At 36.0% G+C, this 22,479-nt stretch overlaps 2 long non-coding RNA genes across 6 annotated transcripts in view; one reads left to right on the top strand and one right to left on the bottom strand.

The window, feature by feature from the left end:
• The window catches only part of LOC126821204 (uncharacterized), a 163,188-nt gene extending 147,803 nt beyond the window's left edge, over nucleotides 1-15,385 (top strand). The window contains exons 1-4 of one of the 5 annotated variants that reach the window (XR_007680335.1): nucleotides 7,428-7,722; nucleotides 13,986-14,146; nucleotides 14,819-14,858; nucleotides 15,040-15,385. This is a non-coding gene — a long non-coding RNA (uncharacterized LOC126821204). Of the gene's footprint in view, nucleotides 1-7,427; nucleotides 7,723-13,026; nucleotides 13,737-13,985; nucleotides 14,147-14,818; nucleotides 14,859-15,039 lie in introns of those variants that run through there. The other 4 variants (XR_007680336.2, XR_007680338.2, XR_008788043.1 and 1 more) reach the window with 4 other exon arrangements.
• Nucleotides 15,386-16,230: 845 nt separating this feature from the next.
• Nucleotides 16,231-22,479, bottom strand: part of LOC126821209 (uncharacterized) — a 39,374-nt gene continuing 33,125 nt past the window's right edge. Inside the window, exons 3-5 of the long non-coding RNA XR_007680348.2 lie at nucleotides 19,862-20,053; nucleotides 18,938-19,067; nucleotides 16,231-16,891 (exon numbers count right to left, since the gene is read on the bottom strand). This is a non-coding gene — a long non-coding RNA (uncharacterized LOC126821209). The remainder of the gene's footprint in view (nucleotides 16,892-18,937; nucleotides 19,068-19,861; nucleotides 20,054-22,479) is intronic.

The raw sequence follows: 22,479 nt of genomic DNA, 5'->3' as shown, positions 1-22,479 counted from the left end.
TACCCATTTGTGGAAAAGAGCCGGTATTGACCTTCACTAAATCTGTAACATGTGGTACTGATGCATGCGTGTAATTTAGTTTTATCCCAGCTAAACTTCTGAATAACCAACCAGGACAAAGAATTACTAATCACCTGATAAACAATATTTCAGAAAGAGACCACCTTCAGAACTATAAAGAGTCCAACGAGTTATCCTTTCAACTATACCAAAAAATATTAAAAGTAAACCCATATAAGAACTAAGACATTTCAACCACTAAAATAAAACACCATAATCCGGACAATACAATTCCAGACCCATACAACTGAAAATCCATCCCCCAAAACATTTTAATGAATTTACATTATCTCACAACCAAAACTATAAACTCACTTATTAAAAACTTCCAACAATCAAGACACTGATCAGGACATTCTTCACCAACATTAATTGACAGAGTCCCAAAATATGACCCTGTTACATACTTCCCCCCACCGTAAAAATGACGTCCCGTCATTTACTTACCAGTAATTAACGACAACAATGCCGTACTAACCTCTGGAGCCATTTTGCTTAAAGAACCTGAAAGATGTAATGAATGAATATAGTTAGCTTTCTCATACCAATCTGACGGATTATTAATTTGAGCCATAACAAAATCACCACTCTGCATCCATTGAGGTTGGTTACATGTTCGGCGAGGTCTTGTTTCAATAGATACATCTGCCGGTAGAGGACTTGGATTATTATCCACGGCGTCACCTGAAACATTAACTTCAATTGATTTTACCTCAGTATTTTCATTACTTACAGATGCGTCATTAGATGCCCCATGAAATATCTCGGTATTGTGATCCCCCTCAACAATATCCTCGATAATTTCATGATCACCTTCCCCTCCTCCCGTAAGAATAACCTCCGGGTAATTCTCATTTACAGGATCATTGGCTTCCACATAACTAAATTCTTCATCAGAACTTGAATCTAATTCAACACATTTTTCCGCAGCTACTTTAGACTCAATTACTATTTTTCGCTTTCTCGGTTTTGGAGTCGGAAAATACACGGGTTCAACGCTATTGATTGATAACAAATTATTTCGATGTAAAGTACGCGATCGTCCACGCCCAGACTCTGGTCTGACCACAAAAACAGGAATTTCCAAATTAGGTTGATCCTCAACAATGTAAACGCCAGGTTCCCATCGATCAGCTAATTTGTGTTTTCCCTGAAACGCTAAAGTACGTACTAAAACACGATCACCAATATCAAGACGAATACCTTTAACTTTCCGATCATATTTTGTCTTCTGTTTTTCTTTACAATTCTCTGATGATTTAATCGCTAATTCATAAGAACGTTGTAACCGTTCCTTTAACGCTTTTACATACGAATGTAATGACACATTAGACACTTCTCGACTCACTCCAAACGCTAAATCTATTGGAAGACGAGGGTGGCGTCCAAACATTAAATAGAAAGGTGAAAATCCAGTGGTTTCATGTCGTGTGCAATTATATGCATGTACAAGAGGTGCTACTTGTATTTTCCAATCATTTTTCTTCTCCGGCGTAAGTGTACCCAGCATATTCAAAAGTGTCCGATTAAATCTTTCACACTGCCCATTACCCATCGGGTGATAAGCTGTGGTGCGGGATTTATCCATACCTACTAAACTACATAATTCTTTAATAATTTTACTCTCAAAATTAGCTCCTTGATCAGAATGTATCCGACTTGGTAAACCATAATGAACTATAAAATTATTGAAAAATACTTCAGCCGTTGTGCGAGCTGTCATATTCCGTGTAGGTATTGCTTGAGCATATTTTGTGAACAGATCTGTAATAACTAGAATATACTGATAATTACCTTTAGATGGTTCTAGTGTTAGAAAATCCATCGCAACAACTTCAAGGGGGTGAGTAGTTTCTATATTCACCAAAGGGGCTCGGATATTTGTAGGAGATTTTCGTCTCAAACAACGTTCACAATTCTTGATCCAAAGTTCAACATCACTTGCCATACCAGGCCAATAAAATCGTTCCCTCATTAATACCATAGTTCTATCTCTACCCATGTGACCAAGATCATCGTGAAGAGCCTGAAATGCTAATTTCCTATAATGACCTGGAAGTACGAGTTGTTCAATTATCTCCCCTTCATGTTCCACAGATCGATATAAAACTCCCTGTTTCAGCTTTAAGTGTTCTAAACGACGACATAATACTTGGACCTCTTTGTTGAACTCCTTGTCAAATGGCTTTATTCCCGACCTTAAATATTTAAGAATAGACAATATAGAGGCATCTTTTGCTTGTTCCTTTCTCCAATCACGTGGTGTCATACCATTTAGACCTAAATTTACCTCCGGCACTAATTCTGGTGATATACTTAAACATTCGGCATAATTACTCGGCTGAATAGAATTACAAATTACATGTACCTGTTCATGTGAAATATATTCCGATTCTTTATGTAATCTTGACAATAAATCGGCGTCCAAATTATTTTTCCCGGGTCTGTATTTTATTTCAAAATCATACGCAGAAAGAGCGGCGAGCCATCTATGACCTGTTGCATCTAATTTAGCGGAAGTCAAAATATAGGTTAATGGATTATTGTCGGTATACACCACAAACTTGTTCCCATACAAATAATCATGAAACTTTTCTGTAACGGCCCATTTTAACCCTAAAAATTCCAATTTATGAGCAGAATAATTTTGTTCCGATTTATTCACACTTCTGCTCGCGTAAGCCACAACTTTCAATAAATTATCTCGTTTCTGATAAAGAACTGCACCCAGACCAGTTTGACAAGCGTCAATATGTAAAACGAATGGTAACGTATAGTCACAGCTTGTAAGAATTGGAGAACTACACAAATGATCCTTTAATTCACAGAATGCATTTTCCTGCTCAATATCCCACTTCCACTTGACGGAAACATTACTTTTATTTTTCTTACCCGTTGTGGGCATCAAAATAGATAAAGGTTTTGATATTTTCGAAAAATCTTTCACAAAACGACGATAATAACCAGCAAATCCAAGAAATTTTCTTACCTCGACAGAATTCAATGGGCGTGGCCATTTTTGGATCACCTCAATTTTCTCTGGATCTGGTTCAATACCCGCTTCGGAGATAACATGTCCAACATAGTTTACACGTCTTTTAAAGAAACTACATTTATCAGGTGCTAATTTTAAATTACACTGACGTAAACGCTCTAAAACCTTATTTAAGCGCTGTAGATGCTCCTCGAATGAATCTGCAAAAATAATCAAATCATCAATATACACTACACATATCGTCAAATGAAGATCTCCTAAGCAATCTTCTAAAAGCCTCTGAAACGTCGCGGGAGAATTACAAAGACCAAAAGGAAGTCTGTTATACTCATAAAAACCAAGCGGACCAATTGTGAAAGCGGTACGCTCCTTATGTTCTTCGGCAACTTCGACCTGGTAATATCCGGACTTCATATCTAACTTTGAATAAAATTTGTTACCTGCTAAATGATCCAATAACTCATCAATTCTGGGAAGAGCGTACGAATCCTTGATCGTTCTATTATTCAATTGTCTGAAATCAGTGCACATGCGTAATTTACCGTTCTTTCTACGACAAAGTACCACGTTTGATGCCCATGGACTATGTGAATTTCTTATAACACCACATGCTAACAACTGCTTTAAATGATCTTTTACTTCAGTAAACATCGATGGAGGTATACGGCGGTGCCGTTGCTTAAACGGTTGTTCATCTATAAGTTCAATTCTGTGTTGTACTCTGGATGTATGTCCCAAGTCCAGATCATTATGTGCGAAAATATCGTCAAAACTTAACAACAGGTTCTTACCTTGAATTATCTCTTCCTCTGATAAATCGCTTTCGTCAATTTCTACTTTATTTAAGACCGAGGCATTGGATCCATCTGAAGTAACTTCGTTATCTTCAATATTTACCGGCTGTAGTTCACACACAATAGCTTTGGGTGAAATAACAATAGTATTTGTAGACACATTTGAAACGTTAACTGAAATATAATCTGTATTATTGTAATCATACATCATTATGGATGGAGAAACATCTAAATCAGATGAAATACTGGAACGTTGACATGGGTGTACCATCACCGACACCTTCGGGTATCGTAACTTTTTATCAACATAACATGGTAACGTTATACGAGAATTTGGACAAACTAGTATCCTATTGACTGAGGCACTTTTCACTATTCCTAAACTGAAATCTCGTTTGACTAATTCTTTTTCTGATAAATCCATACTACGAAAAGATAAATACCAAGAAGTGGTTAATTTCGCTTTTTGGAGAAAAGATTTCCCATGTTCATCTTTACATTGTTTCATCAGAAGAGTCAATACATTTGTTCCAAGTAAAACCGGAACCAATGAATTATATCTACTCACCGGAACTACTAATAAAATACAAGTTATTGTTTCATCTGTCAATTCTGAAAACTGTAAATCTGCTTCAATATATCCTTTATACGGCAATGGTTTACCATCAGCACATTCTATATCCAACATAGTTTTAAGCGGTTGTAAAGGTAAATGTTTTAATTTAGAATTATATAACTCTTCACTTACAGTAGACACAGTTGATCCAGTATCTAAAAGTGCAGTACAACAATTTCCCTCAACTTTAACATTGGCTTCATTAGGTTCACCAACTACAAAATTCGATTTCAACGTCGCTCTGGGAAGTCTCTGCGTGGAGTACCCCAGGGCGCTTCCCTTGGCCTGAGGTTGTGAACGTTTAAAGAACGATTCTGGTTAAATGCTGCTCTGCAACCCAACCTAATATGACCGTACTGACCACAAGCCCAACACTTGGGTCCCGGTCCTTGACTACTACGCCGATTATCCCGGTTATTACTACTAAAATTATTTGACATCTCACCTCTTGAATCATTTCCTTGTGACTGCCATCGTGGAACCTTAGGTCTGTCAACTTTATAAGCTAATTGCGAAACTTGATCCTTCAATCCACTAACTTGTGAAGAAATACTGTGAACTATCCCTTTAAGTTCCTGAAATTCAGAATTAGAAGACTTTGTATGTATCATGTTAAAAGGATTTGGCTTCGAAGTAGCGGTACTCGCTGATAAGTTTCGTTGGTTAACATCATGCTCTATACGGCGAAGTTGAACACGTAGTGTGTCGAAACTTGTTGATTTATCATATTTGTGAGCAGACAAATCACGTAAGTGTGGCAACAATCCACGCCAAAATACATTCCTTAATGTCTCATCGGATTCTTTAGGATCTGGACTACCCTCTCGAGTTACTCTTGCGAATATATCTTCTAACCGGCATGCCCAATCTGTAACCGTTTCAGATGGATATTGTTTAGCACTGTAAAAGAGTCCGATTAAAGATTCTGCTTCTTCACATGTACCGTAAACACTATGCAATTTGGCTAAGACAGTTTTAACATCAACATGCGGACCTAACCGCATTATAACCTTACCGGCCTCCCCTTTAAGTGATCGGCGAATAGCCAACAGTATTACATGGTTATCATATACACCTTCTGAAATTAAACAATCTACTTCGTATCTCCAAAGGTCGTAACTAACTTCACCTTTTCCTGGTTCACCATAAAACATTGACAACTTCGGCATCGGATTAACTGGTGGTCTTGATTTAGTAGACGACTCTGTTTCATCATCCGATTTAACCGGCCACTTACCTTTAGATTTCAAAACATCTTCCATCCACTCAGCAACGTCATCTTCAGTCTTACCTATACGCTTTGGAAAAAGACCCAACTTTCTTAGTGTGTTACCCAAGACCACAACTTCTTCCTCCGACATATTCAAACCAATCAACTGACCAAACTACTCTAAACTCTACATAAAAAAAACTCCACTGTTGATAAAATAAAGACAATACAAGTTATAGTGTTACTGGGATAACTGTTATATATTTTAGTATAATGCAATGTGTATTGAATGATGTTCTAAGATTATCAATAGTTACGGAATTTTATGCCCTAACTTATTTAAACTTGACCTATTTATTTATTAGTGCTGTCAACATCCATACTTACAACCATACATACCAGGTTTACCGACACTAAAAATAAATGAAAACAAACAAATTAACACTAAATTAATCAAATTAACACTAAATTAATCAATAGTTCATAATATTAATGTTCAATATTCACTGTTACACAGTTCCAATCTTCATCCAGAATCTGTTATAATTTCAGTTCCAGTGGTTAAACACTGTCACAAAGTCACGAGAATTCAAGCTTGATGATAATGTGCATATAAATTTGAATGTCAGTAATTAAACGCCATCGGATTCACTTTAAAGTCTAACGATAAGTTAATTGAAAACTAAACAGTTCAACTTGTTACTGGTACAACCAAGAAAATCTACTCCCCCTGGTGCCTCCATTATTGCAGACCTACCCTTTCCAACACCTGCAATGGTGTGGTAAAGTTGATAGATTGAACCTGCTTAGTTCGGGAAAATAGATTTCTTGATTGACAACACGATAAGGTTTAAATAAGTTTATATAATCCACAAACGACACATGATACAGTTTAAAACAATTAAATGAAACGCGTAAGCGCGTAGTCGATGTTGGTCGATCTAGATGTATTTCAATTCACCATAACCATTAAACACCATTTCTGTTGGTACTACACATAACTATAACACAAAATACATTTATGCTCGACAAGTTGGCCCTGAAAATACAATAGTTGCCATTATCCATATATTCGTAACCAACAGTTCTATTGGCTACACATCCTACAATTTTTACCTTACAGTATTTGAATTACATATATAATTATATATCAAACACTCATGAAACTCACAGTCCACTTGCAGTCATCTATTACAAGAAAGTTAAATTAAATAGCTTACCCATTTGTGGAAAAGAGCCGGTATTGACCTTCACTAAATCTGTAACATGTGGTACTGATGCATGCGTGTAATTTAGTTTTATCCCAGCTAAACTTCTGAATAACCAACCAGGACAAAGAATTACTAATCACCTGATAAACAATATTTCAGAAAGAGACCACCTTCAGAACTATAAAGAGTCCAACGAGTTATCCTTTCAACTATACCAAAAAATATTAAAAGTAAACCCATATAAGAACTAAGACATTTCAACCACTAAAATAAAACACCATAATCCGGACAATACAATTCCAGACCCATACAACTGAAAATCCATCCCCCAAAACATTTTAATGAATTTACATTATCTCACAACCAAAACTATAAACTCACTTATTAAAAACTTCCAACAATCAAGACACTGATCAGGACATTCTTCACCAACATTAATTGACAGAGTCCCAAAATATGACCCTGTTACATTGTCATAGTAACTGATTATTATTGTTTAGATAGAAGCCATGCGGTTATGCACGATGGTGGGCGCCTGACGGCACAATACTGGATCTTCAATGAGTCACGTTCTATTTTTCACTCGGCAACCCGGCATATCTCTGCAGATTTCACTCGGCCAACTTCGGTTACTCCTCTACACCAAACCATGTTTCCAAACAGAGTTATCTTTCCGTGACCCGCAAATTATATTTTTAACTGGTTTGCTTTTGGCGCAATATTCTGATGTTTAGGCTAACACTGTTTTTAACGGCGTCAGCTTCTTATATTTATTGGGCTACAAACACTAAACAGTTGTCTTTTATTTTCTGAGGAGATTTTCTGACCTGGGTAATGTAAATGAAGTTTGTTACTTTATAGTAGGCTAGTATTTGACTAAAACTGCATAAATCAAATCTTAATCATAGATGTACCGATTGTAAATAATTTTTTTTGCTGACGAAGTCTTTTCTAACTTTTGGGGTAAGATTACTAACTAAGTAGCCTACATTGAAATTAGTGCTAGTACAGTAGAAGTGGTCTTGGCGTCGGGTAATCGATATGAAAACAAGTCTACATTATAATTAGGCCTAGATATCTACCTAGTCCGACTTCATTTCAAGCATTTTATTTATACCCCTTAAGTTGTAGTAGTGACAGTTTAACTACAAGTAAGTACAACAGCAACCAACAGGGGGTCACAGTATCGTGACTCGTGGACTTGTCAGGAGTACAACTTGAGCCTGAGAATGATCAATGAGATACACACAAATGGATAAGTCTGATAATCAGTTAATAAATCAGATGTAACTTGTAAATAAAGGCACTGTATGACAGTGTATGTAGGCCTACATATGATATATATTCTAAATACTAATAAATAGGCCTAGTAGTATTGTTTTATTAATATTACCTATTTATTAATTAATAGGGTTTCAGGTCAAACTCAAAGTTTCAAATGATCAAAACGCTCTATATACCAGTCAATGCGTGGGATGGCACCAAAATAAGTGCTTTTCTGTCATATTTGAGTGACGTCATGAGTCATAATAGTCCATGTGACAGACCTCGGATTTCGGAGTATCATTACCAATTTGATGAATAAATTCAACCATGATTTTCAGTTAGCCTGGTGCCCGAAGTGTTCAAATTTGGTTGATGGACTTCCGGGTCACTTTGCTAAATGCCATTTTGGCGGCCATCTTTAAAAATGGCCGCCGTTTTTTCATTGAAATTGAGCGCGTCAAGGAAACCTTCATAACTCTTTCACAGATTGACCTATTGATATGGAATATGGCTCAAAATGTTCGCAATAACATTCTACAGCTGCTGTTATATGACACATGTTGGTGAATGAATCATATATTTTCCAAATCAACAGATTATTCTGAAAAAAGCAACGTTTTGGCATTTTTTTTCAAGATTTATTTTAAAAGTTTACTACCAAATCATGTTCAGGGTAAATTTAGTCAAATTTTGTGTCTGGTCTTCTTAAGTTACTCATTTGGCATAAATAAATACGGCCAGTGACCCAGTCTATACAGCTGCGGTGGCCGCAAACTCAACAAAAGTCTTGAGTAGACTGTCAATTTTAAAATGTTGAGCCTCGGCGAGGTAGGGTACTAACCATGTGAACGTTTATTTAGGGTTGTCGCAATCACACCGATATTTGGGGACCGGTTGTTTCTGAAGAAAAATTTGTCACTGAAGACGATTTTGATAGTGTGTCACTTCTGTGACGTCATTTTCGGTTGAATCCGTCTGATTTCCAAAATGGTCGCCAAAATTTGACGAAAAATGAATTTCTTGTTAGGATGGATGAGTATCACGCAAGGTAAAACTTGTAATATATCATATATAGGGTTTCTGTAGTCATTGTACTTACAATTGATCTATAAAATTAGTTTCCCAAAATCCAAGATGACGAAAATTCAAAATGGCAGTCAAAATTTGCCTAAAATGATCGATGCCTCGGATAATCGTCATTTTACAGTTTGATATGCCCTGTAATGCCGCTTAAGGGGTTTTCGATGTCACAGAACTTAAATAGAACATCTAAAAAAAAGGATTTCCAAAATCCAAGATGGCTAAAATCCAAGAGTGCGGCAAGATTTTCCCTAAAATGAATGATTTTTCAGATAATCGTCATTTTTCTGTTTTGTACGGCTTGTAATATGCCATTTATGGGGTTTTCAGGATCACTAAACTTAAATATTACCTCAAAAAAAGATTTTGGATATCGTAGATTATTGCTTAAGAACAAAACGGGACAATTGTCAGTCTTTCTCTTGGCTTGGCTTATTATAAAAATGTGTAGTAGATTTTTAGGGGAGGATGGAATTAATTATACCAGATCTCGTAAATCAGAAAATAAGATTTAATAATATTCCAGCAAAACTGTAAGGAATTTTAATATATCTTTGCAAATATATCTAGTTGTTAAGAATTTATCTATTCTGTTTGTTCAGAAATTGGCCGAAATAGTGGCTCAGTGGGTAAGGTTCAACGAGGTCCGGAATTCGATCCCTGTGTCTGGACAAATTTTACCTCATTTCACACTCTATGACGAATAGCCATCTTCATTGACCAAGTTAGAACAGTAGGACGTTAACCCACATTGCATTTTATTTCTGGTCCACAAATGGTAATATGATAGATTTTTACTTTGAAGAGTCTGGCAACCTTTTGTGGTATCATCTAGAATCTAGCCAGATGGTATCATGGATTCATATTTGTCAGTTGTGTAAGTGTAAAGTGTAAAATGTATTTCACAACAAGTTCTTAGTTTAAAAATGATAATTACAGAGATAATTTGAAATACATTTACCCAAAAGCATGGCTCACTATTTCCTCTTTGTTAATGTCACAACCATCCACCTCATTGGAATTACTGTGACAATCGAAACTACTGTTTTTCTTCAGCAATGGATACTAGCCAAAGTACAAGAAGAAACAGGAGATCTCGGCAGCGACAATGATGATATCCTTTTAATATCATAGGCCTGCCTAAAGCGAAAGAAGAAATTGGTCGACATTACTTTTGTGATGCCTAGTCGTTAATGCATTTCAAATTATCTTCGCAACGATTCTTTTTAAACTTTCAACTTGTTGTGAAATGGATCTGTGGATACGTTATCTAGACTATACCACAAAAGTTGCCAGGCATAGAGTCTTTGATGAAAAACCGGTTCGGTTGTACCATATAACGAAAAAATGCGAAAAGTTCCGAGATAAAAATCTGAAAAGTACCGAAAGATGCAGACAAAATACCGAAAAAACTTTTTTGATACTAATTACCGAAAAAATCCGAAAAAACCCAAATATCGAAAAATCAATAAATAACGAAAAAAACAACACTAATTACCGAAAAAACCCTAAGCCACACACAAAAATTGCTAGGTGGGTCAGACTAGACCATGCATAAAAATTGTTGGGAACTGTAGGTTACGCATTAAATTAAAATTGTTGACACTCTAGCTAGGTGGATAATGGGTCAAGCAAGATCAGGCATAAATATAGTGGTACACTTTCAGTCAGGGGCGGATTGGGGCCGGGAACCGGTCCGGGCTCCCTTGTCGGAGCTACCCCTTTTAATGAACCCCAAATATGCGATTTGGTGGCATATGTGATTATAATCTTTGTCAAATAATATATCTCATAAATCGATTAATTTAGGCCAAAACCCCGACCTACAAGTAATTTACACCAATCAACCTGTGAAATTATCATATCGTCATATTATTAATTAACGTATTATCATTGTATCGTCAAGAGTCAAGAGAATTTAACTGGTTTAAAAATGGGACTAGTTGAGAAAATTTTGACCATTTGATTAACCAGTTAGGAATATTGAATAAGTAGGAATATTTTCATTGTAAAATGTCCCATTTTTGTTGCCGGGAGCGCTAGTTGATTCCTCCTGTGATGGAATTCGGAATCCCCATTGCAGGATTCCGAATTCCGGCACACACCCAGCACACCCGGCCCAGAAAGTCTATTATACCAGCCCATTCCAGACTCCAGTGATGGCGTGGCAGCCCGTTAAAGACACCGGCCACATCATCGTAGTTCCATGGCCGGTCCAATACCCCCCCCCCCACCATATAATGTTCAGCAGAAAAAGGTTTTTTTAGACGAATTGGACAAAATTATTTTTTTCATTTTTTTGTCCGATCGGGCGATCGCCCGATGGCCCAATCCGCCCCTGCTATCAGTTGGCCATTGATCACAATATGTCCCGCATAAGACTAGTTGGGCATTGTAGGTGGGTCATGGGGTCAGGCATTTAGTAATTGAAGCATAATCAAATAACACACTATTTATGGATAACAAATTCTATAGTTTAATTCACTGCGACGTTTCAATAAGATTTCACAAGTCCTTACCAAGCATATAACATTAATAAACAAGCCAACAGTGAGGCTGATGACCCCGTCGAAATCCCTAAATAAATAGATGACCCATATTAATTAATCGCACATTTATTTTTTTTAAAAGTATCGAGCAATCAAACTGATTATCAACTATACACTAAGTTTCATCACTCTCTATCAGATAGAATCAAAGTTATCTTGTCCCAAAGCATCGATCATTGAAATTGCTTAGCTCTGCTTAGCTTTAGCCCGAAATGTTAATTACTGAACTGAGTCAAGACATTTAGCTAATGAACATTTACATCAAGTTTCAGCATTCTACCTTAATTAAAAGCAGAGTTATTGCGTTCCAAAGTCCTGACCAATCAAATTGCTTATCGCTCTTTAGCCTAAGCAGAAAATTCTCACGATCGAACTTAGTCAAGCTAATATCGCCCTCACTTCATTATAACCAAAGTTATCATGCCCCAAAGCATCAACCAATCAGATAGCTTATCTCTGCTTACCATAAACAGACAATGTTCATCATCGAACTCCATCAAGGCATTCATTTAATGAACGCCTACACCCAGTTTGAACATTCTACCTCAATTAGAATGAGAGTTATTGTGTTCTAAAGTCTCGGCCAATCAAATTGCTTATTGTTCTGCTTACCCTGAGCAGAAAACTCTCATTATCGCACTTAGTCAAGGTATTGATGTAATGAAACTATACACCAAGTTTTATCACTCTCACTTAATTAGAACTAAAGTACTATCGTGTCCCAAAGCATCAACCAATCAAATTGCGTATTTCTGCTTACCCTAAGCAAAAAATTCTCATCTTCGAACTCCATCAAGGCATTGACCTAATAAACACCTACACCAAGTTTGAACATTCTTGCTCAATTAGAAAGAGACTTATTGTGTCCCAAAAAGTGTGACGGACGGACAGACGAACCCATTTTAATAGTCATCTGCTTTCTTCGAAAGGCGGGGGGGGGGGGGGCAATAAAATGAAAAGAATATGGCTATATATATACAAGAGCGGTGCTGACCCTCCAAAGGGATGCAAAGTCAGCTAGTATGGGCATTGTAATGTCCCAAGCCGTTAGATAATCAAATGCACATATACAGGTATAAACTGTAATTGGTATAGATAAGCACAAGAACAAAAGATCAAACAATTATTCAAGCGGTATAATGAACCACGAGCAATAGGCCATAACAGTAAAAACATGATAACGACATGTAAAATCTTGTTGAAACGTCACAGTGAAATAAACTATAGTAATTGTTATCCACAAATAGTGTGTTATTTGCTTAAAAAGACATATTACAAGCTACATTAAACAGAAAATCGATCATTTTACGGAAATTCTGGCCGCCATTATGAATATTCACCATCTTGGATTTTATTAAACACTCTGTGTTTTGGTTAATTTTAAGGTCAGTAATCCCTTTCAATTGGATATTACATGTAATATCAAACTGTGAAATAACTATTAACTGACAAATTGGCCATTTTGATATTATGCCATCTTGGATTTTGGACACTCATATTAGAGATTATTTTTTTATGATCAATGTTTCTGATATCTAGTAAATCACTTTAGTTGACCAAATAGATAATTTGGCTTATATGGGTCTGAACAAGATTTTTTTAGTAAACTCATGAACAGACATCATGAAAAAAAACCCGAAAATATTGCTGTTTTCAGATTAGTCTTTTATTTTGAAACCGAAAGCATTTCCTAAACAACATGAGTCATATACCAGCAGATTTAGAATTGTATTATGAACATTTTGAGCCATTTTACATATCCATAGGTGAACCTGTTGAGGAGTTGTGGAGGTTTCCCTGACTTGCACTATTTCAAATTAAAAAATGGCGGCCATTTTTAAAGATGGCCGCCAAACTCACATTTGGCAAAGTGACCCGGATGTCCATCAACCAATTTTGGACACTTTAGACCTAAGGCTAACTGAAAATCATGGTTAAATTTATTCATCAAATTGGTAATGAAAATCTGTCTGTCACATGGACTATAAGCGGTATTTTCCCTTCAGAATCGCTATACTGGCTAGGCCCTATAGTACCAATTTTAAAACTGAATGAAATCCGCACGTTATTGTCAGCTAAGATTTATTAAAATCATAATTATATATTATAGATCTAATTTCAAATATTATACTTAACTAATAGAATCAATTAAGCTTTTACTATCTAATATGTGAATTTAGGGTAGTTACATGTTTCTATTTCAGTGTTCATCAATAGTGGTTTTGATTTTTCACTTGGATTGGTGGAAGAAGGTACCATACAATACTATACTACTGTACTGTGTTAGATTGTTCAGCGTAAATTGGTTTGAAAGACCTTTCCAGTACGCCACGGTATTCAGTATAATCTAAGGAAATTAAAACAGGTGAGCAAGTTACATTGTACTCAAATATGGCTTTACAAAATACTAATAGTACTAGTAGAATTAATCTCTCATTGCCTAACAAAATTCTGCCTGTTGTTATATGTAGAAGCTATATTATTAAACGAAACATAACAAATATTAAATTCTCTAGATGTGAAGAGTCAAAATACATGCCTCCAATTAAAGATTTGGATCAGATTATTGGGTCTGTACAGAATGACAAAGACTTTTATATAGATTTGCCATATGTCAATTTTACTTTGGGAGAAATAAAACGTTTTCGTGATTTTTACATTGCAAAAAGAGTAAGACAAGAGTTGGAAAATGAAAACAAATATGTTTTGAATTGGCATGTTTAAGGTCATGAGACAAGACGCCTATTGATTTTCAGCGAGATCTGATAATTACTGCAAGAGTTATGGCATTGATATGTGAGAGACATCAGTTTAAAGTCGATTCTGGTTATTATAATCTAATGTATGAACTTTGTGTTGATTTTACCAGCCTGTAATTGTGGTATCATAATTAATTGTGATTTTAACATTTTTTTTAGTTAACTATATTAAATGAATTCCAAATGTACGTGTTGGCGAGGGGGTACATTAATAATTATATGTTTTTGTAGTACATGTTCCTTGTTTTATAATAAAACTACGCCCTTTCATTTTTCAGAAGAAAAGTATAGAAAATATTTCCAATTATCTATCTTGAGGTAAATCAGTTTATTATTTTCATTAACAGTTCTTATTTTTGTAAATTTTTATGTAAATCAACTCTTTGTCATTGGAGTGCATCTCAAAATTCACTTTCCTTATCTACATAAAGTTTATGTAATAAGTTATAGTGTGTAAATTTGAAGTAAGTTCATATGTTTTTTTATTAATTATTTATAGATCACAGAGATTGAATGCTGCAGGTCTTGTGTTTAGTGTATAGACTAATTGGTGGATGTTATTAACATTAACCTTTTAGCAAAGGTTAGCTTGATGATGTTACTGACTTTGCAGTGTAGTGGAAGATGTTAACCTAACTTTGGTAGACAACAAGCCTAACCCTGAAGTCAACGATGTACAATATGTCAGTGTCACGGTTCCACTACCAAACGTAACGCGAATATAAACAATACTTACGGGTACATGTATTTACTTTGATTGAAATGAGGTCAACTTAAAAATTTGTGTAGATGTGTTATTTGTTGTAACAGTTATATCCATAAAAGTTATATCCATAAAATGTAAATTGTATTTTCTCTATATTAGTATAACAGATTAAACGAAATAACATTATTTCACTCATGACTCGTAGTCACCCACCATCGTAGAAGTGTCAACATATCGAGAACACGCATTCATGAACCATGATTAGTTGGGACAAATTAATAATGAGGAATACTGTTTTCAAAGGCCTTAAGACAGGAAAGTGGTTATTGGTCACAACATTCGTGTTGGATAATAAGGTCTGTCATTTAGTGAAGTGGCTTAGCTTCGTTTCCAAGAGTAGGGTCGACTGCATTCCCACTGTTAAGATTTCGAGAAACAGGGCCCAGATTCTCACATCAGATACTTGAACCACAGAAAAGGTTACCTTTCAGAAAATTGGCTCTGTAGCCTAAAACTGAATCACCTATATCTCGGTTCAGAGCAAAGCAATCTGACTGAAATTTCAGCATTTTCTGTTTCTATTATTTATTGTTGAACTATTATAGCGAGAACTGTCAGCTCTTATCTAATCTTACCCAATGGCGCCAATGCCCCTTTAAAATGCCCCTTATAAATCTAGTTTAAAATCCAAATATTTGTCTAAACTTTAGACAGACCTTATGATCTACTAGTATTCTCCAGTTGGTCAATTTCACTGCAAGTCAGTCAAAACGGCCAAACATGACTGGCGAAAATAAAACAAATAAGGATGGAAGTACCTTCAACACAAACCATGGCACTTGAATCAATGACAGACCTTATGATCTAAAGCATACATCAGACCACTCAACCACACAACTGGTAAAGACTTTAGACAAATATTTGGATTTTAAATTAGAAACAAAACCATACTGTTGAAGATGTAATTGAGACAAGACATTAGACTAGCACTTATATTTATTAGCAAAAAAGCCAACAATTTGATTGGTTTTAGTGCTTAGCCAATCAAAATTGAAATTTCTACTAAAATTTGGATTTGATCTTAGTTGAAATTTCCCTACTTTTAAGTTCTGGTAAAATGTGCTTATGTGTCGGAAGTTCTGATTTGTCGACTAAACGAAAGCGACCAGACTGTCCACCGTTGGCTTTGAGAAATGCGACAATTTTGATCGGTGACATACTTTGCGTTACAATGGTGTACATCTGAATTCTAGTGGAATGATTTATAAAGCGAACTGGAACGGGGAGGTTATACAGTAAGCCGTTAATCTGGCGTGTGATATGATGAGGGAAAGCAGGTCCAAACAGTAGATCTTTTAGCATTTTAACTTTTATGAATTCGTCTAGTCGTGCCTGGGCAGCTTTTTAAAATAAATCTTATCAGCATGACGGTAATGTGGTTTTCTAGGATATTTCTTCTTAGCCTGTGAATCTGTTACTTCTTCCTTCATTTCAACATCTGTGTCACTGGTCTCAGTTTCTGAATCAGTTCCTTCAGCTGTAGTAGCTGTAACGTTTTCTCCTGCATCCTCGGCAGCTTTCTTCAACACCTCCGCTTCTTTAAGCAACGTATCAAAACTTGATCAGGTTTAGTGTAAGCAGAAACCTGGAATGAAAAACGATTTACTAAGACATGATATCTAGGTTAACTTTAAATAATGGCATTCATCAATTAAAGGTCAAATCTGTGCCTAGCCAGGAAGGCATTTTTATGTGCAATACAAGAGCAGAACGAAAACCAAGGTGGCTCAGTACATGAGGTGCCAGCTCTGTGGATAAGCCATCGGCTCAGGGGTTAAGCCACCAGCTCAGTTGGTAAGACAATGTCTCAGTGGGTAAAGACCCACCTCTGTGGGTAAACCGCTGGCTCGGTGGGTTCTGACTCAGTGTGTAGGACACTGGCTCATTGATAAGAATCTGTTTTTAATCTGGCCAAGGAAGTTCCTCAGGTTTTTCCACCCTTTTTTCGTCTTGTTGCAAGGGCAAGATGGACTGGACAAGAAAAAAGGTCCCTTGTAAAGCCATTGGCAGCATGTTGACGGAACGGGAAAAAAATGCACGATACTGGACATGAGATTCTACTCCTTGTCACATACAAGCTTGGCTCAAATTGATTCAAGGACATATCTTATGATCTAAAGGGCATGCATTAGACCACTAGACCAGCCCACCCATATATCAATCTTCTGGTGTTGTCACAGGATAACCCTGCTCAAGGGACAGGAACGTTGCTTCAGTGAAAGGGTGTAGAAATGCAATGCTTGGCTAAATTGGTTTTTATACGCCCACACTGAAATGTGGACGTATATTGCCGTCGCCCCCGTCCGTCCGTCTGTCGGTACGTCCGTCGGTCCGTCCGTCCATCGTCCACAATTTCTTGTGAACGCTCTAACGCCAAAAGTTATCATCCAATTGTTTTAAAATTGATATATGTTGTTTTCATTAGTGAGATGAAGAAGCCTATTTAATTTCAATAACTTCCGTTTATTACGTCTAGAGTTATGGCCCTTGTTTCACTTTGTTGAACCTTGTGAACGCTCTAATGCCAAAAGTTAACATACGATCTTTGTGAAATTTATATGCAATATTTAAATTAGTGAAACGAAGAAGCCTATTGAATTTCAGCAATTTCCGTTTATTACGTCTAGAGTTATGGCCCTTGTTTCATGTTATTGAACCTTGTGAACGCTCAAACGACAAAAGTTATCAACCGATCTGTATGAAATTTATATGCATGATTCAAATTAGTAAAACAAAGAAGCCTATTGAATTTCAGCAATTTCCGTTAATCATCTAGAGTTATGGCCCTTGTTTCACTTTGTTGAATCTTGTGAACGCTCTAATGACAACAGTTATCATCCGATCTGTTTGAAATTGATATGCATGATTTAAATTAGTGAAACGAAGAATCCTTTAATTACGCCATGAGTTATGGCCCTTGTTTCACTTTGTTGTACCTTGTGGTTGCTTTAACGACAAAAGTTATTATCCGATCTGTATGAAATTTAAAGGTATCGTTTAAATTAGTAAAACGAACAAGTCTATTGAGTTTCAGCAAATTTCCGTTAATTACATCTAGAGTTATGGCCCTTGCTTCACATTGTTGAATCTTGTGAACGCTTGAACGACAAAAGTTATCACCCAATCTGTATGAAATTCATATGCATCATTTATATTAGTGAAATGAAGAAGCCTATTGAATGTCAGCAATTTCTGTCAATTACTTCTAGAGTTATGGCCCTTGTTCTACTTTGTTGAATCTTGTGAACGTTCGAACGACAAAAGTTATCATCCGATCTGTATGAAATTGATATGTATTATTTGAATTAGTAAAACGAAAAAGTCTGTCGAATTTCAATAATTTCTGTAGATTACTTCCTGAGTTACAGCCCTTGTTTTAGTTTTTAGAACCTTGTGAACCCTCAAACGACGAAAATTATAATGTCATCTGTATGAAGTTGTCTATTAAATGCCCCCTAATTACCTACAAAAGAACAAATATACGACAACTCTTGTCGACCGCTCGGACGATTTAGCTGCTGTGGGCGTATGTTTAGTTGCCTGGCAACCTATCTTTATATAATGTAGGCCCTATTTAGCTCAGGAATCCATAGCCCTAAAGCTAATTCAAGTATTCAATAGAATAACTTACCTCTATGACTGGTTGTGTTTCGTAGAGCTTAAACAAGATATCAGCTGCTGCAAAATTTCTAGAGCCTGTCCTACTAACAGACACTGCAGGTTCGGTTCCAACATCTTCCTTCTGTATCTTCGTCTGACATCTTAAAGTAAAAAAAGAGAGAAATGGGGATTAACACTCACACAAAACAAACCAACATTTTTGGACTGACACCCAGGAGGTTTGACTCAATGAAAGACCTTATGAGCTTGGACCACTCAACCACCCCTAAAAACAAAAGAAGAGTAACAAGCAAACTGAACATTTCAAAATTTTGATCAATGGGACAAGACTAGATCTTAAAGCTACAATTTCATATTTGTTAAGTTATATTTTTAAAATTTATTAAAATAAAGCCTTAAAATAGATGGTATCCATACACAGTCCTACCTTGTTAAAGAATAATCCTATTAATCCTATAATTCACTATTGCCAGCTGCGAAATTGGCAAAAATATCATTTTCGAATTCCAACATTTGAAGATAGCTAATGCATGGAGGCAATAGGAAAACAAGGGAGGTAATTGTGTTATTATTTCCTGTGTCAATGATTTTTAAGGGTGGGAAATAATGCCCATAGTCGTATAATAGTGAGTTGATAACCTATTGAGCAAAAGACATAGAAATAATTATGTTTTGACTTTCATAGAAAATATGAAATTCTGGCTTGAAGGCTAAGGCCAGGAAACACAGCCTAGGTCTTACAGTTAAGGCCGGAAGACGCAAGACTACAGTAGGTCTTAAGAGATTCAAGACTAGGTCTTAAGAGACACAAGACTAGGCCTTACAGTTGAGGCCAGAAGATACAAGACTAAGCCTTACAGTTGAGACCGGAAGACACAAGACTAGGCCTTAAGATTATGGCCGGGAGACCAGACTAGGCCTTAAGGCAACTTACCTGAATACACGATCATCATTGTCAAAAAACTCCCATTCCAACAACATATTGTTGACAAAACATGAATGTTGTAAAATATAGAAACCTTGAACTTTACGATCCGAAGGCTGATAAAACTGATGTTGACCATTATCCTCCATTTTGTTTTTGCCAAGATTTCCATATCTGCCCATGATGACCGTGATAGGTATACTACAAAACAGCAAAAATCCAGTTCATAAAGTTTTATAAAGTACAGACTTTTTAGGCTTATTTCAAAACTATAAAATATGTCAGCCAGAGTTAAAATAATGAAGTGATCTTTCGAATCTCAAAAAAATATTCTGGAAGCAATTTTAGAATACTTTCATGCACACCAATTGCCAACTAACGATGAATATCATCAAATCACCCTAGTAGTATTACAACATTTAAAAGAAATTCGGCTATCTATTAAGAACAAATGGCTTGTAACACAATGAACTGTTCCAGATAAGATTTGAATGTAGATTTTTGTTTTCAAATATTGACAGTGGGACTTTAAATTGTTAATGTATATCCTTTTTACTACTACCTCTTCAACTTATTTTTAATTGATCAATCCATTCCAGAATTATCCAAAGTGTCAATGCTTAATCAACTCTAAATGTTCTCATGTGATTATTTAATAAATAAACGTCACTGGAAAAGCTTCAAAATCATTTTAAATACATGTAATGCAAGTAATTATGTCAAGATATCCTTTCCATACATGTGAGTGTGAGTATAACGCAAACCCGAATGTCAATATCACCTGCAATCAGGGAAATTTCAATGTAAGTCATAACTTTGCTCAAATTCTACCCTACATTTCTATGACTTCAATGAGTACAATAATTAAATCATTTCTACATTTTATTTTCCAAACAAGTATTGAAATGACTTAAAACCATTCTAACATCCATCTTCATTAGCCTAGTCACATCCTAACTTACAAAAAAAGTGTAGTTAAAAAGTAATTTGAACGAAAATGGACATCCCAGTAGAACAGAGAGAAGCTATCATTGACATTGCATGAGAGCTGATTAATAGATTATGGTCTGGATAAGTTAATTAATGTCTAATTTAGTAATTAATAGTTTTTATAACATTTAAGGCCTAAAGTTTAAAAGAAAGACCTACGAATACAATAGGCAGATTTTGCTCTTGCATACTGTATGTTTAATATAAATTATTGAAATTTAACTGGCTTCTTCTTTATTTTACAAATTTAAATAATGCATATAAATTTAATACAGAAAAGATCACATGATATCTTTATTTGTTTACAAGGTCAAGTTATAATATTCATTAAAAAAAAAATGTAAACTTACATGTCAAACACCTGAGTCACTTTACTAAGGTTTAACTTTAAGATTTGAAGGCTACCGGTAGCCTTCATTGTGGTGCATTACTAAACCATAATGCTCCCACCAAGAAAATGGACAACGATAGAATTAATAATAATAAGTGAACAGTTCACTCGTTGAACAGGGAAAGAGCCATTATAAATGCTGCACGAATCGAATTGGCAAAAAGACGATTGCCTGCAGCATTAAGGTGAACTCCCCAACGATCGAAGTGCAATGCCCTATACCTCGTCTTCCGACTGGAATTCCAAAAAAGCACTCGATATAAAAATGACAACCTGTGGCGGAGCAGGTTGTTCACCGAATTCTTAACTTCGTTGTACTGCTTATCACTCAGACCACGAGGTTTGAGGCGAGCAAACAAATTGCCCACAACAATAACAGCCCATGGGCATTGCTGACGAATCAAATTAACTAAGTTAATTATGTCGTTAACAATGCGAACAGCCTGTTGATTGTGTAGACCTATGTCATTACCCCCAGTCTGAACGAAAACAACATCAACACTAACAGGAATCTTTCCTACATCCTGTCTTAAATATAGTGACGTCCCTCCGCTACGCCAAACACGATGGATCCGTCCCCCACCCCCCAAATGACGTGGTAGTCTATTACCAATCCTATGGGATAAACGATGAATAAAAGAATGACCGAATAGACAAAGTTCAGCCATAACCGCTTAATTGCTTTTATTTAAAATGATCAAGAAATCAAGAAATTTCGTAAAAGTAGGTAGAAGCTAAGCCTTACGTCAAGTGACGGCAGTGTCGTTGTTCCAAATGGCGGCGATCGGTAGGGAAATCATACGATAGGCCTATTGTCTCGAGAAGATAACTCAGTTTGGAAAATGTATCAAGGATCAAGTGACAAGTCGTAGAGTTATATCTTTGAAATATATACTGTCAGTATATATTTCTTTGGCTATATTATAGTTTCTATATATATATAGCTCTGCCGAGGTTTTCCGGAATCTGTCGAAGTTTGCCGAGTGAAAAATAGAATTCAACTCATTGTTAAAAATATAATTTGCGGGTCACGGAAAGATAACTCTGTTTGGAAACATGGTTTGGTGTAGAGGAGTAACCGAAGTTGGCCGAGTGGAATCTGCAGAGATATGCCGGGTTGCCGAGTGAAAAATAGAACGTGACTCATTGAAGATCCAGTATTGTGCCGCCTGCACGACGTCCGTATGTTGTTTTCACCAGTGTTGTTTACTGTGTTGTAGATGTAAACTTTGTTGTAGACTATTTT

The sequence above is a fragment of the Patella vulgata genome, chromosome 5 (genome assembly GCF_932274485.2).
Source record: "Patella vulgata chromosome 5, xgPatVulg1.2, whole genome shotgun sequence".
In the NCBI taxonomy this organism is placed as follows: domain Eukaryota; kingdom Metazoa; phylum Mollusca; class Gastropoda; family Patellidae; genus Patella; species Patella vulgata.
This window is presented reverse-complemented; position numbering and strand designations above follow the sequence as displayed.